This window comes from Papaver somniferum, chromosome 5 (assembly GCF_003573695.1).
Source record: "Papaver somniferum cultivar HN1 chromosome 5, ASM357369v1, whole genome shotgun sequence".
NCBI classification, from domain to species: Eukaryota; Viridiplantae; Streptophyta; class Magnoliopsida; order Ranunculales; family Papaveraceae; genus Papaver; species Papaver somniferum.
In genome coordinates, this window is record NC_039362.1 from 192,692,827 (window position 1) to 192,708,955 (window position 16,129).

General features: G+C 36.9%; 2 non-coding genes across 2 annotated transcripts; both read left to right on the forward strand.

Annotated features, from left to right (window-relative positions):
• The first annotated feature begins 4,829 nt into the window (after positions 1 to 4,829).
• Positions 4,830 to 5,025, forward strand: LOC113284677. Its single transcript, XR_003328316.1, has one exon. It is a non-coding gene; the product is annotated as a U2 spliceosomal RNA (small nuclear RNA).
• Positions 5,026 to 5,324: 299 nt separating this feature from the next.
• Positions 5,325 to 5,486, forward strand: LOC113284945. Its single transcript, XR_003328468.1, has one exon. It is a non-coding gene; the product is annotated as a U1 spliceosomal RNA (small nuclear RNA).
• Positions 5,487 to 16,129: the final 10,643 nt, after the last annotated feature.

Consider the following 16,129-nt stretch of genomic DNA (forward strand, 5'->3'; position numbering starts at 1 on the left):
GAAGGTGTGAAACATAGAAGTGGAGAGCAAATGAAGAAATGACCTTAAATCTTTGGTACTTACCCCGATCAAATTTTTGGGATTCAGAAGTGAAAGAAATTGTTTTATCTACTAATAGTGTCCAAATCGGTGTATTACCAAATCACGCCCTATTGCCACAGCTGTAGAGTATAGGTATTTGAGACTACGCCTTAATGACCAATGGTTAAAAATCGCTCTGATGGGTGGTTTTGCTAGAGTAGGCAATAATGATATTACCATCTTAGTAAATGAGCGGAGAAGGGTAGTGACATTGATCCACAAGAAGCTCAGAAAGCTCTTAAAATAGCTGAAGCTAACTTAAGTCGGGCTGAGGGCAGAGACAAACAATTGAAGCGAATTTAGCCGTCAGACGAGCTAGGACGCGTAGAGGCTATGAATGAAATTTCATAAAAAAATGCGCCCCAATAAAAAGGAAATTCGTTTGTAAACCATATTTTTGGTTCTGCGGATTGAGTCGAATCAACTGTAATGGCATTTCTTATGCAACTAAAATAAAAGGGAGGGTGGGTAGAAAAACTTATAGATACTAATTACCCGGTATATAAGTTCTACCTATTGGGATTGAACCAATGACTCCCGCCGTATGAAAGCAATACTCTAACCACTGGGTTTAAGTAGGTCATTATCATCACAAAGAGAAAGAAAGGGGCTTGTCATACGATGAATATAGATGCAATCTTATTTCTAAGCAATACCAATTCTTGGTAGGAAACAAGATCAAAGCTATAATGTGGATCATTGAAGATTCATCTTGACAAGAAGAATTATTTCCATGATAAACTATCTATCACAGGGGCTATAACTCAGTGGTAGAGCAACTCGTTTACACGCGCGCCAATGCTTTTCAGGGGAGTCCATCACGCAATCAACCAAAATTGATCTTAATCAATAAAATTGATCTATTGGTAAATCAGTGTCTTATCTATATATTCGGGGGAACAATAGCCTGACAAATATTTGGTTCGGTCCGCTTTTGGGTGCAATTTAGGCCAAAAATAACTGCGCCCATCATTGATTCGATAATTGATAAGGTGTATACACAGCCCATTCAATGCTAGGCATAATGGGTATAAGGACCTCAAAAAATATCTTTTCGTACTATGAACTTTAAGGTGTATGAAGTTTCATATTTGACTCTTTGAGCAGAGCGATAGAGACTCCATTTAACTTAGGTTAATCTAGGCCAGAGGCAGACCTACGTCAAGGTAACTCTTCTTTGAAACACTTTGGTATTGTTCCTGGATCATAATCTAAATAATGAATCAGAGCACGTGGAGCCATCTCGTGATCTTTTTGTTAAGAAAAAGTATGGCGGACTATTTGATATTTATATCAGTTGATGAAAGAGCCCAATGCAAAAAAATGCATGTTGGGTCTTTGGAACAGTTCGAATCATTTCGATAATAAAAAGTTGGATCTGTTTTACCGAGAAGGTCTATGTTTCGAGTCCGTATAGCCCTAGAAATTTGTATAGTTTTCATTTCCTCAATCTTGTTTGTTGGTTGTAGTCGGACGGTCGTTTGGCCCATCGAAATAGAATAATCATCACATGCTCCGAGCAACCCCCGTGGGTGAGCATGAAGCGGAAAAAATTCATTTCAGTGGGCCCAATCGGTATTTTTTGATCTCGGATAAAAAAAACCGTCCTTTCTTCTTTGTGGATGAATTACACACAAATTTTTCCTGTTTTCCTATCCAGGATCAAAAGGTTTGTGATATTTCTTTTTTTTTGTACAAAATATCTTTTTATAGATCTCAATATACCCCAACCCAATTGCTCACCATTCCAATTCTACTACCGATGCTGACTTTATGCAAGAAGGTTGAGGTCTCCTTTTTGTACTTGGACGAGTTACGAAGCCCCAACTCCTCGTTTTTTCGGGAGCAGAACTCAATTCGTTGTTTCATAGATAATGAATGTTTCCTAACTCTATTAGTGTTTGCATCCCTGTATATTTCCATGAGTTGTTTGGGGGATTTGGTCTGTCGAAACAAACACACAAGAAAAAAAAGATGAATTAACTGAAGGATTTAGAATGAAAAAGATAATCGTCCTCATGATAAAAAAAATCATCAAAGATGAGAGAAAATCATCCTAAAAATGAGAGAGAATATTTTTAGTAGTAGGAGATTATTTTGTGTTTAGACAAATTTTAATTTTGTTCTAATTTTGTTCTCGATTATTCTAATTTTTTTTAAAAAACCCCACCCCCCTATCAGTCACTATCTTTCTTCGATTATTTTAATTTTGTTCTTTAGACAATTTTATTTTGTGTTTATACTGTAGAGATGTCCAAGTACTAAAATGACTTAAATATCCCTTTTAATTTTCGCCTCGGGTTTGCGAAAACAATTCAGGATCATCTTGATAACGCTTCATTCCCCGTTTTTCTCTTTACGCCCCAGGGATTTGCCGATTCTAGATCGTGAGATGACTCGGTAGTGCTTTATTCCACGTTTTCCCGACAAGAGCCGATGCGGTTATGGGTAGATTCAACATCGTGTCGAAAGTCGTTAACGTTCTATTTCCACTTCTTTATACTTCCCACCAAAAAAAACGTCTGGACAAAAAACTGATTTCAGTCATGAGAGTCTCATTTATGAGTTTATAACGCTTCCCTCATGGTCTTCTATTCTCTTTCCATCTTTATGCATCCAAAGTCGATAAATTCCTTTGAGAATTTATCATCCCGCATTATATGGAGGTTGAGTCAATCCCACAATAAATATTTTTACTGGTTACATATAGAAGGTTTATAGTCTTAACCTTCCTCAAGAGTTATTCGGGTGGCCTATACGAAACTTTAGGCGTCAGAAAAAAGTGTATATCCTAATTAGTAGGTGGGATATCTTTGGGAAGTGAGAAACTTTTGCGCATCTAGTAGTCGGGGCATCACAATATGCTACCTCACACGTATTTCTAGTTGTTAATTTCTTTTTAGGCCAAATGATATCTGGTTGATCTTTACCAAATGATATCTCCATGATCCATCAAGGTACTCTCCAGTAGGACTCATTATTAAAATTACGGCCTCACCTTTCCCACAATCATCTTTGCTCCTAACTTCCTAACTGAGACACCATGTTTAAAAGACACGTCAAGCTTGAGTCATGAACGACTTAGATAGGGTCACGGATAGATTTTGGTCACGAAAAACCAATTTTGGATAGCCAAATACGTCTTAGGTCATAAAAAAATATTGAATCACGGGACAAACTGTATGCATACTCCTCATGATCTGCGAGAAAAGTTATACTCTTGGTTATGTTAACACACTACCTGCAAGTAGTGATCTTAATTAGGTTTTGCATATCTGTATGATTTAAAAAATATATATATATATCAGTGATATGTACTACGCGATTTCATCATATGTGGATTACTAAAAGCTCTCATATAAAGCATATATATTGAATATTTGAATAATTTGAGATAAAAACATATTTTACAAAATTTGTTTCATATTGGAAATAAAATATAAATTTAATCTTCATTAAGTTTTAATTCTAAAATCGATTTTTCGATAGGTTAGCCAAAGGCCTATTGGATTGAAGAACAAGGTATGGGAAAGCTATCAAATCTTTTGAGATTAGAAGCTCGGCTTATGTTTTACAGTTAGTTACTCATCCCAATTAAAGTTAATTTGGTTTTCAGCCTTCAATTTTATTGAATGTGAGTATTCTATAAAGGAAGAATTCATTAATAATGGTTCCACAATAGAAGTTGAATATTTATGATTGTGAGACTTAGAAGGTTAAGGATGTCCTCCATTGCTTTAGTTTATTGTCTTAGTTTCCCAGCGAAGACCAAGGAAAGGAATGTATGCAAAGGGAAAAGAAATCATGAATTTTGAGTATCCACAAAGGGATAATAAATCCAGAAATTGAACACCTAATTGATGATGAATTGTTAAAGAAATTGTCTTTCTTAAACACATTACTGGACCGTTATAATACTCCTATTAACATGATAAAGGTATTATGTAAACCATTAAGTTATAGGTAGAATTGGTTACTCGGTATACTTTTTCCTAGCCAACACCACTACAACACGTTGCATATCTATCGCCTTGAATGATTCAACCAATCAACATCATCCATTGTTGAAATACCAGCATTACCTTACCTCGGTATAAAGTCCAAAACTTCGCTTTAAAATTGTATCACCTCCTTGCCATTGCAGACAAACCGAAGTATAATGCATCGACAAACACAGCCTTCGAATCATCAAACGGAAAGTCTAGTTCCATCACTGCATTCTGCATACTTCTTTTCCACAAAGCAAACAACTGGATGATGAAAAATTATTGGACAACTTCATGTTAACGAACATTAGCTTCGTCAACAACTGTACCTTTTTGAAAATCCCAACAAAATCTGCTAAACCAACAGCTTGAGCTAGGTAGTGAACGATCATCTTGAATATCGTGGTTAACCGGTTATCTTCACCCTTATCATTGCCAAGTCCCTTAGAAGTGGCGGAAATGTTGCGTTCGTCTTCACTACTATAGTACCGTCGTCAACCCCATAGTCGGGAAGGTAGGAAATTGTCTCCATCTGAAAATGTCTTGCCTTTTCAGATATAAGTGACTCCAGATTGGGTGTTAGTTACTACTACATCAGAGTTTGGCACATTGTTATCGAAGTCTTTTCAGACACTCGTATCCTGCCCATGACTCGTATACCTAAGCCGGAGTAAGCTAATACTTTAGTCCCACCTAGACTAGTTAAAGCAGAAGAACGGAAACGAGACTGTATAAAGCAAGAAGCTAAAGAATTGAACAAGCATACCTTTCTCGGCCTTTGGCTAAGATCAAGTGTAGTATCTGTTCTTATCAGTTTAATATCTGATATTGAGCCATCGGCTCACACGATATTAAATTAATTTTTTTCAAGGGGGAGTTCCCATCACAGCAGCTTGCTGCTAGGGTTCTCACGCGTCGCCTTTGTGTTGCACTACTGCATAGGCCTGGCACACCCCAACCAAAACTAAGATAAAAATTATGTTCCCTAACCTGGACCCTTTCACCAGTTTCGCAAATCTCAGAGCAGTTAGCTCTTGAATTTGGTGTTCTTGCCACGGGTTTGGCCTTCAATGTGAACCTGTATCACTTTGGGAAATCCAATCTGAAAATGTCCAAATTCACCATTGCTTCTAGAAACGGTGGTTCCAAATTCACCAATAAAAGCTCTTGGTAACACTCCACCAAGGTCCAAGTAAGATCTTTGTTCTTATAGCCCAACATATTAAAAAAAAAAACTATCCATTTTCCGTAAGGATCATACTTACCTGAACGGGGTCTATGACTGATCATGAAGGGTCATGGCCTAGGTTAGTGACTTCCATTGCACTTTGGAAGGGCGCTCGCCTAAGATCTCCCCACTGAGGGAGAGTCTACGTCATAATTTGTTCCTGAGGGGGAACGCGTCCGCGCGGCCCCTGCCAATCTTCCAAGTCTAAATTTTATCTACGGTTGTATTATTTAGCGTTTGCTCTTACCATAGTGCAGTTTGCTTGATCCGAACAGGATCTGTTATTTGAGCTTGATCTGCAACACTTGATGATCTCGTCAGAATGTGTTGGACAATAAGTTTCTCTGAAAAATATGGAATTGCATTATCTTAATCATCAATTTTCTTCGCAAGAAAAAAAAAAAAACTCCCGACTGTAGTTCCCCAATTTTATTTTATTTTGATAATTTTCCGTTATGGCCTGTAAACAAGCCCTTCTGTTAAAACATGGCTGCCCAAAATCAAATTGAAGGCTACTATTCTAATAAGGTGAATTCGTTTGGATAGCAGGTGATCATCATCCCTTGTGTTGTTAAAGGCACTTAAGATAGGAGGGGGACTCAATAGCACTTTAAATATGGCCACACAAATTGACTCATGCATGTGGCTTGAAGATAAGATATGAAAAGGCCACATCCAAGAAATTTTACAGTCAATAAGACTAGTGGAGGTGGTGTTTACTCTAAATAGACCGATGGTGGTGGTGTTGGGTTCCATTCATCATCACTTGATCTCTAAATCCGCAATAATAATCTCAGCAAACATTTCTTCCTCTTCTTCTGTGAACAATCACAGAGATTGTTCCTCACAAGGCGGAATTCTCAATATTAGCTACTTCCTCAATTTATCTTCTTTTACATTTGGCGTCTTTTCAGTTGGCAAATGCTCGAGTAGAAGAAGAACACCTCAGCGCCAAGAAGAACGGTCGTTCAGGTATTCGAAGAGGCTTCTCCTTCGGTGGTTTTATTAAGGACCTTGAATTAGCTAAGACCTCGTCAGGCAGAAGCACAAATACTGAAGAAGTTCTTACGAAAGAAGAAGAGGAAACTGCGAAAGTCGAAGGGACTGGTTCTGGTTTCATATGGGATAAAAGTGGACACATAGTGACCAATTATCATGTCATAGCTAAGTTGGCAACTGATACGACTGGACTTCAGCGTTGCAAGGTATTTCTTGAAGATGCACACGGGAAAAGTTCTCCAAGGAAGGCAAACTTGTTGGTTTTGATCCACGTATGATTTGGCGGTTTTAAAGATCGATGTCGCCGAAGGAAATTTCGATCTCAAACCTGCTCTTCTTGGTACCTCTGGTGATTTATGTCGTATCACCAGAGGTACCAAGAAGAGCAGGTACCAAAGTTCAGTATCCTTCTCTCATCTGTTTTAAGAGATTCCCAACATATCAAGATTCCCGTTCTTGGAAATCCGCACTTTTCCAAATCCAAAAAACAGATGGAATTCTAGGATTTATCCTTGGGGCAAATACTTTTATGCATACCTCCTCTGCTGATCCACACCATACTCTATTCTCGTAAGATGATACACACTAGCTAAGAGTCCGCCTGGTGCTACATCATAGGCACACTGAGAGCGTAGATAATTGTAACCATATACATATGAATGACAGCAATGGAATGCCAATCCTCGGGCTTTATTTGTAAAGTTTCGAATCCTTGGTAATCGAAGCCTAAAAATCTATGAACTAACCCATGCTTGACTAGCCAAGCAGACAAACGACCCTGCATTTTTTTAATCTCTCCCGATTTTCATTTGTATAGTAGTTCACGTTTACGACGAAATTTTGAAATTGAAGTGAAGGGCATTTGCTATTCTTCTGCAAAAAGAAAAGCAGTATCCCTAATTCACTAATTCATGGGAAGATACTGAACTTTGGTATTTTAAAAATGTTTCATAAGGTATCTCTGAAGTAGATCGCGATTGATAGAGTAATCCTTGATCATAATTTCCAGTATGCGTGCTACGTCCAACATAAAACTTGTGAGTGGTAGTAAAACATCGATTATTTGTTGAGACCCAAATCTATCTTGGTAGATTTCTCGAGATACCTTCTTACGAAGTTTTGTTATAGCATCGATAACTTCCTCCGGTTTAGGAGGGAAACCTGGCAAATAAACATCCACAATTAGCTTATCAACTCCTCGAATAGTACTATAAGAATCAGTACTGAACATCCCTCCTGTAATAGTGCAGGCTCCCATAGCAATTACATATTTTGGTTCAGGCATTTGCTCATATAATCTTACTAAAGAGGGAGCCATTTTCATTGTTACTGTGCCTGTTAAAATTAAGTTCCGCTTTCCTAGGACTCGATCTTGGTACCAAGCCATAATGATCAAAGTCGAAGCGCGAGCTATTAATGAAGCAAATTCAATAAAGCAACAATCGGTACCATACAGAAGCGTCCATAAACTGGAGAGTCTTGACCAATTTGAAAGATCATTTGATGTAGTTGAAATAACTGAATTTTGGGTTGTTTGATCAAGTACCGGAAACTCAATGGAATTCATAACTGTCTCAATGTCATTTTTTTCTTCTTTATTGTCTGAATATTCAGGAGCTAAGACCATTCCAACGCTCCTTTTCGCCATGCATAAACTAAACCAACAATTAGGATAAGCACGAAAATTAAAGCTTCTTAAAAACGGATACACCCAATACATCTAAACTCATCGCCCATGGGTAAAGAAAAACCGTTTCAACATCAAAACAACAAAAACAAACAAACAATAATAACGAATTCGGAATTGTAACAAGCGTCGCCCATTGGTTCTATGCCTGATTCATAACTAGAAAGTTTCTCCGGTCCTTCGAGAGTCGGGGCTAAAACCCCGAAATGAAAAAAGCCAAAATAGGAATAAGACTTGATATTATTAGAAATGCCCAGAAAATGTCATATTCGTAAAGCAAAACAGATGCACTCCTATGAATGTGGAAAAAATATATACCGTATTCCTCGATTCGATCTGGAATTTGAATTAAGCTATAACTGTTAGTCGAAATACCAATGAATTTTGATTGAACTCCCCAGTTTTTTTTGCTGTGGGTCATTCTTGTTTCAAGGTTCATCGAGTGGAGTCCTATTTTCACTTCTTTCAATTCCATTTCGATATGCTAGAGACATATTATGCTCTTATTACAAACTTATCGTTTTTATCTTGTCTCAGATTTTCTCTAAAAAAAAGAGAAAAAAATTACATATTTTTTTAGTTATAATTTATAGAAAATTTTTATTAAGATTAAATTAAGATACTATTAAGAATATTAAGAATTCATATGGATGTTATATATTTTATGAATATTCATATAATAAAACCGAAAGGTATTTTATTTTTTTCATTAAGATCCAATCCAGTTAGAGGATTGTTGTTTCTATTGATTAGATACGGAAACTGAATGCATCGCCCTATTCTATTTTTTCCTTGTTCTAGACTTAATGGATTTTATTCAATGCCTTGAATTGAGAGAAACCCTTACATATAACAATCCTAGGGTTCTATCCCCAATTTACCATTTTTTAGTCGTACTACCTCGACCTGCAACCCGTCTCCCCAAAAAAGAATCGGGTTATGAAATTAAAGCTCGAAGTCTTAAAAGAAGAATCTAGAATATCGGTCTTTAGTACTTGACTTGAAATGGGTCCGAAAAGGCGGGAATACTTATTAATGTAATAAAAATTAGTTTTAAAGTAAGACCAACCACTGGGTTAGCCTTCATGCAAAAAAAGATTTATTTTGAACGAGAACCCTACAAACGAAGTATATCACAACGGGAAAGTAAGCCGAATCCTAAATAATTTACAGAATAAACTTCTTCTAATCGAATCGCGCTTTATCAAATCTAATGATATTTATTGTAGAAATTCTCGGGATCGAGCCATCTGCTCTTTATCCGAGAAAAGATATTCTTTTTTGCATGGTCCAATCATTGATCCCGAGAATTTCTACAATAAATTAGGTAGGTTACTAGTATAGTTCCCTATCCACGATTCTGCTATTGTAATGGAATAATTTTACTGGAATGGAATACATGAAGAGTCTCTGGGATGGGTATAAATATAAAAGGTGAGTAAGATTTTGAATGCTTTGTTGTGTATGTACAAACAAAGTAAAAAAATTATGATTTGATTAATATCGGTGAATCAGTCTTTAGTCATTCATTGAATAAAAATCACTACAAGTGACGGAGATACGCGATTTAAATAACGGAAAATCCAATATTTTAAAAGTGTATCTAGAATGACTGGGAAAGTGGAAACAAGACCAGATATAATTTGATCATTATGATAAAATCCAAAATCCTTGAGATAGAGCCAATCATTAGTTCCCAACCATGAGGCGAATGGAATCCGATACATAAATCAGTTAATAAAAGAAAAAATCTTTTATTGTGTCACTTAAGTTATAGAGGAATTCTTTCACCCAAGAATTAAGAACGAGAAGTTCTTCATTACCTAGAATAGAATAACCACTTAGAATAGCGAAACATATTATATTTGTCGAGAAGTGCAAAATGCTATGAATATGACCTTCATTGTGCATCTTGACCAATTGTATCGTTTCTTTGTGGATTTCTATACGGAGCTTTTGTATATGTGTCTCCGGGTACTCCTTTATAATTTCGTCCAAAAAGAAAATTTCTAATCTATTAATTTTTCTAGAAGATTCTTTTATTTAATATCATTCAAAAACATTTCGGGTTGCCTAGTATTCCACCAATTTGTAACCCAGGATTCAGATTTTTATTAAATGAGAGAGAAACCCACCAGGGTAAAAATAAAATAGATGCAAGATATGTGAGGGTAGTGAATGTTTTCTTTTGTGGCATTTTAAATATGTAAATTACTAAGGAAACCATCTTTCGTCGACTCTATCCGATCGAAAATTTCTATGAAGCATGAGTTTAAAATGAAGATTCCTTAGTTCTGTTCCTTCCCCCCATGCTAACAAAACATTAATTCTTCGCAGTTCATTTCAAAATACTTCAATTGGTACGCGCAAGAAATAGGCCAATTCCGCCGCTTTTTGTTCAATTTCTCGTGGAGTCAGATTCTCATCAGTACGAGTCAAGGGAATGGCTCCCTGACCTCTGATTTCCATATAAAGGAACGACGAGGAAAAAGACCCTCTTTAATTTCGATTCTAATCGACTGGACATCTCTCATAAGGAATCGAAGGAAGATACGACGATTTATTCCAGGAAATCCCAACGAAAAATACACACTATTCCTTCTTTTCGATCAAATCGGTCATAACCACTACCTACATTCCACGAAATTGTGCACCATAAATAGGAGCTAATGAACAGACCCGCGATCCCATAGAAAGACATAACGATGCCTTGTGGAAAAAAGAGGATTTCCTGAGACGGGAATAAGGATATCAGATTCCTACCAAGATAACTAGAAGTTCAACCAATAAGAACCCTAGTGAACCTAAAAGAAGGATACAGGCCCAGCAGAAATTACTTGTTTTTCGAGACCCTTATAAGTTCTATCCATATACGTCTGAGCGCCAGTTCATACTAGATCCAGTTGCATTTTATTGGAATTGAGAGAATAACCCAAATGAATTTTACTTTACTTTTTTGTTCCCGAAGTAACTCTCATCAACTAGCACTATTATGATGTGAACCATTAGAAATAATTCATCAAATTGGTTAAATATAAAAGCGTCTGCTTCATAGGAATCTAGACAATCTTATTTTTTTGAACATGAAGAAATAAAGAAGCCATTGCAATTGCCGGAAAACTAGGCCCACTAAAGGCACAAAAATAGAGGGTAAATCAAAAGTTGTCATAGAATGGATACCTCGATTTAAAATTTGTACCTGTTATAAAGATATCTTATGATAAATATATCTATTTATTATAAGTATAGAATAATAAGTCAAGGAATGTAGAACTAAATATGAGTTCTCACGGGAAATATTGAAATATGCACGATTTCTATTCTATTATTTTATAGATTTGAATTTTTCTATATCTATAATACGTAAGAGGATAAGATGAAATTCTTTTTCTTCATAAAATTTGCTAAAACAAAAAAGAAGTATTCTTTTATCCTATCGTTGATCGAAACTTCCTGATTACTAATATCAGTAATAACACCAATTATAGGTATAAATACATATCTGGAGGAAAAAAGAAAAAGTAAGTATCCGAAACTTCTGATTCTTTTTACAATATAAATAGATCTTATGCCCGTAATGAAAACGAACTCTTCTTTTTTTCTTTACCAATAACTAAAAAACTTCTTTGCCGCAAATAAAATAACTGAATTGAATGCTCTACTTGATTGAATTTTGATTTAAGGGAAAGAAACCGTGAAGCTGAAATAACTCACCCAGAACACTTTTTAAAGGATTACGTGGTACGATTGAGTCCAATAAGCCCTTGTGGAATAAATACTCAGCCGCCTGGGAACCATCAGGTACTGTCTTATTCAATGTTTGTTCAATTACTCTTTTACCCGCAAATGCAATGTAGGCATTAGGCTCGGCAATAATGATATCTCCCAACATACCAAAACTTGCAGTCACCCCACCGGTTGTAGGAGATGTAAGGATTGATACATAGAATAACTTTTTATTTGATTGATAATTATATGAAGCGGAAGATATTTTAGCCATTTGCATCAAGCTCAAACTTCCTTCTTGCATGCGCGCTCCTCCCGAAGCACAAACTATAATAAGAGGTAGAGCTTTACGAGTCGCATGCTCGATCAAACGGGTAATTTTCTCGCCTACTACGGATCCCATACTGCCCCCCATGAACTGAAAATCCATAACCCCAATAGCTATGGGAATACCATTTAGTTGACCTATGCCTGTTTGAATAGCCTCGGTTAACCCTGTTTTTCTTTGATAAGAATCGATACGATCTTTATAAGGTTCCTCTTCTGAATGAAATTCAATGGGGTCCATAGAAACCATGTCTTCATTCATAGGATCCCAAGTGCCCGGATCAACCGAAAGCTCGATTCTATCTGAACTGCTCATTTTCAAATGATATCCGCATTGTTCACAAACATTGAGTTTTGACTTAAAAAACTTATAATTTAACCCATAACAACTCTCGCATTGAACCCACAAATGTCTGTATTTTTTATTTATATCGAGATCATTATATCTTCTTCTCATATTAAATCACTTCTATTTGTGCTAATTCGTATACTGGAACTCTCGTTGTCACTACTATTTACACTTTCATTACAAATGTAACTATACATGTAACTGTCGCTGTAATTGTAACTATCGCCTGAAATGTAATTATCAATACTGATTTCAGAACGAAGATAACTATCAATGCAATTAAAAATGTGATTATTCCAACTATATTGAGTATCATACATATAACGATCGTAGTAGTGATTGTCGCTTTGAGAACCATTATTCAGATAACTATAAAAGGAACTTTCTAGTTCATTCATAAAAGAGCGATCGTTGTCAATCTCGAAAATAAAATTTTCAATATTAAAATATATCGAATAACTGTTACCATTACGATCCCTAACTAAAATGTCATCAGAGATCAAACTCCGAATGTCCCTGACATCGAAAAAAGTATCCATATTATTAGCACTGGAATTATCACTATCGTCCCCACTATCAATATTTTTATCCCTATCATATAAACGGGATCTTCACTTCCACTGGTATTTTCAATAGGACAAGACTATCCATTGATTTACTTAGCCCAGACCTATGTTTTAATTCCTCGTTAAACAACATCGAATGGAACCACCTTTTTTCCATAGAGCTTGTCTGCCCCCCTATTTGAATGTAAATACAAGAGAGATAGTCATTCGATGAATAATAATTTGAATATATCCTCTCGGAATAAGCATATAGATCCAATAGAATAATTAACTAATCACGATGAGTCTTGAAAAAAAGGATTCTTTTTTTGTGGGAATCTGGATATCACTTCACTATCAATCTATATGATGGAACCCTTTCTTCAATTAGAATAGAAAGCGAGGGTTATCCCGTGCCGTGTACAAATTCTAATCGAAAAGATTTGTTCTCTCCTAGGAAGAATTCTTTTTTGGAGAATAATAAGTTTCTATTGCAATGCGAAGGAAAAGGGCAATATACGGGACGGGGATAAAGCGTTGTGACCATTGGCTCGATTCGACCATAGTCCGGATTAAGGGGTATAGAAAATATTCTACTAATCCCATCTCAAGGATCCATAGGATTAATTATGGATCCAACAACAGAAGGATTTGAATTGTTGAGTCTTAGATCTTGTATTTAATATTTTGTATACCGAAATCCAGTATGTATATATGCCTGGAAAATGAAATAGGAACCTTATTCGTTATTCGGCTCAATCCTTTTTTAGTAAAAGATTGGGCCGAGTTTAATTGCAATTCAATTAAAGGAACGAATGGTAATTACTGGATTACAAAGTATCCATTGCTTCAAATTCGAATTTGATTTCCTTCCATACTTCACAAGCAGCTGCTAGCTCAGGGCTCCATTTGCAAGCTTCACGGATAATGTCATTACCTTGACGAGCAAGATCACGTCCCTCATTACGCGCTTGTACACACGCTTCTAGGGCTACTCGATTTGCTACAGCACCCGGTGCATTACCCCAAGGGTGTCCTAAAGTTCCTCCACCGAACTGTAGTACAGAGTCATCTCCAAAGATCTCGGTCAGAGCAGGCATATGCCAAACGTGAATACCACCTGAAGCCACAGGCAGAACACCCGGTAGAGATACCCAATCTTGGGTGAAATAAATACCACGACTTCGGTCTTTTTCAATATAATCATCACGTAGTAAATCAACAAAGCCCAAGGTTATTTCTCTTTCCCCTTCCAGTTTACCTACTACGGTACCAGAGTGAATATGATCTCCACCAGTAAATGCTTTCGCTAGTACACGGAAGTGGATACCATGATTCTTCTGTCTATCAATTGCATGCGCGCGGTGGATGTGAAGAAGTAAGCCATTATCTCGGCAATAATGAGCCAAGCTAGTATTTGCAGTGAATCCACCCGTTAAGTAGTCATGCATTACAATAGGAACTCCCAATTCTCTGGCAAATACAGCCCTTTTCATCATTTCTTCGCATGTACCTGCAGTAGCATTCAAGTAATGTCCTTTGATTTCACCTGTTTCGGCCTGTGATTTATAAATTGCTTCGGCACAAAATAAGAAACGGTCTCTCCAACATAAAGGGTTGTGAGTTCACGTTTTCATCATCCTTGGTAAAATCAAGTCCACCACGTAGACATTCATAAACCGCCCTACCGTAGTTCTTAGCAGATAACCCCAATTTTGGTTTAATAGTACATCCCAATAGGGGACGACCATACTTATTCAATTTATCTCTTTCAACTTGGATACCGTGAGGTGGTCCTTGGAAAGTTTTAACATAAGCAACAGGAATTCGCAGATCCTCCAGACGTAGAGCACGAAGCGCTTTGAACCCAAATACATTACCCACGATGGAAGTAAACATGTTAGTAACAGAACCTTCTTCAAAAAGGTCTAAAGGATAAGCTACATAACAAATATATTGATTGTCTTCTCCAGCAACGGGCTCGATGTCGTAGCATCTTCCTTTGTAACGATCAAGGCTGGTAAGTCCATCGGTCCACACAGTTGTCCATGTACCAGTAGAAGATTCGGCAGCTACCGCGGCCCCTGCTTCCTCAGGTGGAACTCCAGGTTGAGGAGTAACTCGGAATGCTGCCAAGATATCAGTATCCTTGGTTTCATAGTCAGGAGTATAATAAGTCAATTTGTAATCTTTAACACCATCTTTGAATCCAACACCTACTTTAGTCTCTGTTTGTGGTGACATAAGTCCCTCCCTACAACGCATGAATTAAGAAATCTCACAACGACAAGGTATACTCGACATGAATTAGCCGTTAATGAAACCTTTAACAGGAATCTGTCACAAAACTCTCAACAAATATTATCAACTAATCAGAATGGTTGGTTGTTAGAGTTAAGAAAAATTCACAACGTTACAAAGAACTTCAGGATATTATAGCTATCCTTGGGTTGGACGAATTATCTGAAGAGGATCGTTTAACCGTAGCAAGAGCAAGAAAAATTGAGCGTTTCTTATCACAACCCTTCTTCGTAGCAGAAGTATTTACGGGATCTCCAGGGAAATATGTTGGTCTAGCAGAAACCATTAGGGGGTTTCAATTGATCCTTTCCGGAGAATTAGATGGTCTTCCTGAGCAGGCCTTTATTTTTGGTAGGTAACATCGACGAAGCTACCGCGAAGGGTGAACATAGAAGTGGAGAGCAAATTGAAGAAATGAACCTTAAATCTTTGTGTACTAACCTAGAATCAAATTTTTTTGGGATTCAGAAGTGAAAGAAATTGTTTTATCTACTAATAGTGGCCAAATCGGTGTATACCAAATCACGCCCCTATTGCCACAACTGTAGATATAGGTATTTGAGACTACGCCTAATGACCAATGGTTAAAAAATCGCTCTGATGGTGGTTTTTCTAGAGTAGGCATAAGATATACCATCTTAGTAAATGATGCGGAGAAGGGTAGTGACATTGATCCACAAAAGCTCAGAAATCTCTTAAATAGCTGAAGCTAACTTAAGTCGGGCTGAGAGCAAGAGACAAACAATTGAAGCGAATTTAGCCGTCAGACGAGCTAGGACGCGAGTAGAGGCTATGAATGAAATTTCATAAAAAATAGGTGCGCCCCAATAAAAAGGAAATTCTGTTTGTACACCATATTTTTTGGTTCTCGGATTGATTCGAACAACTGTAATGGCATTT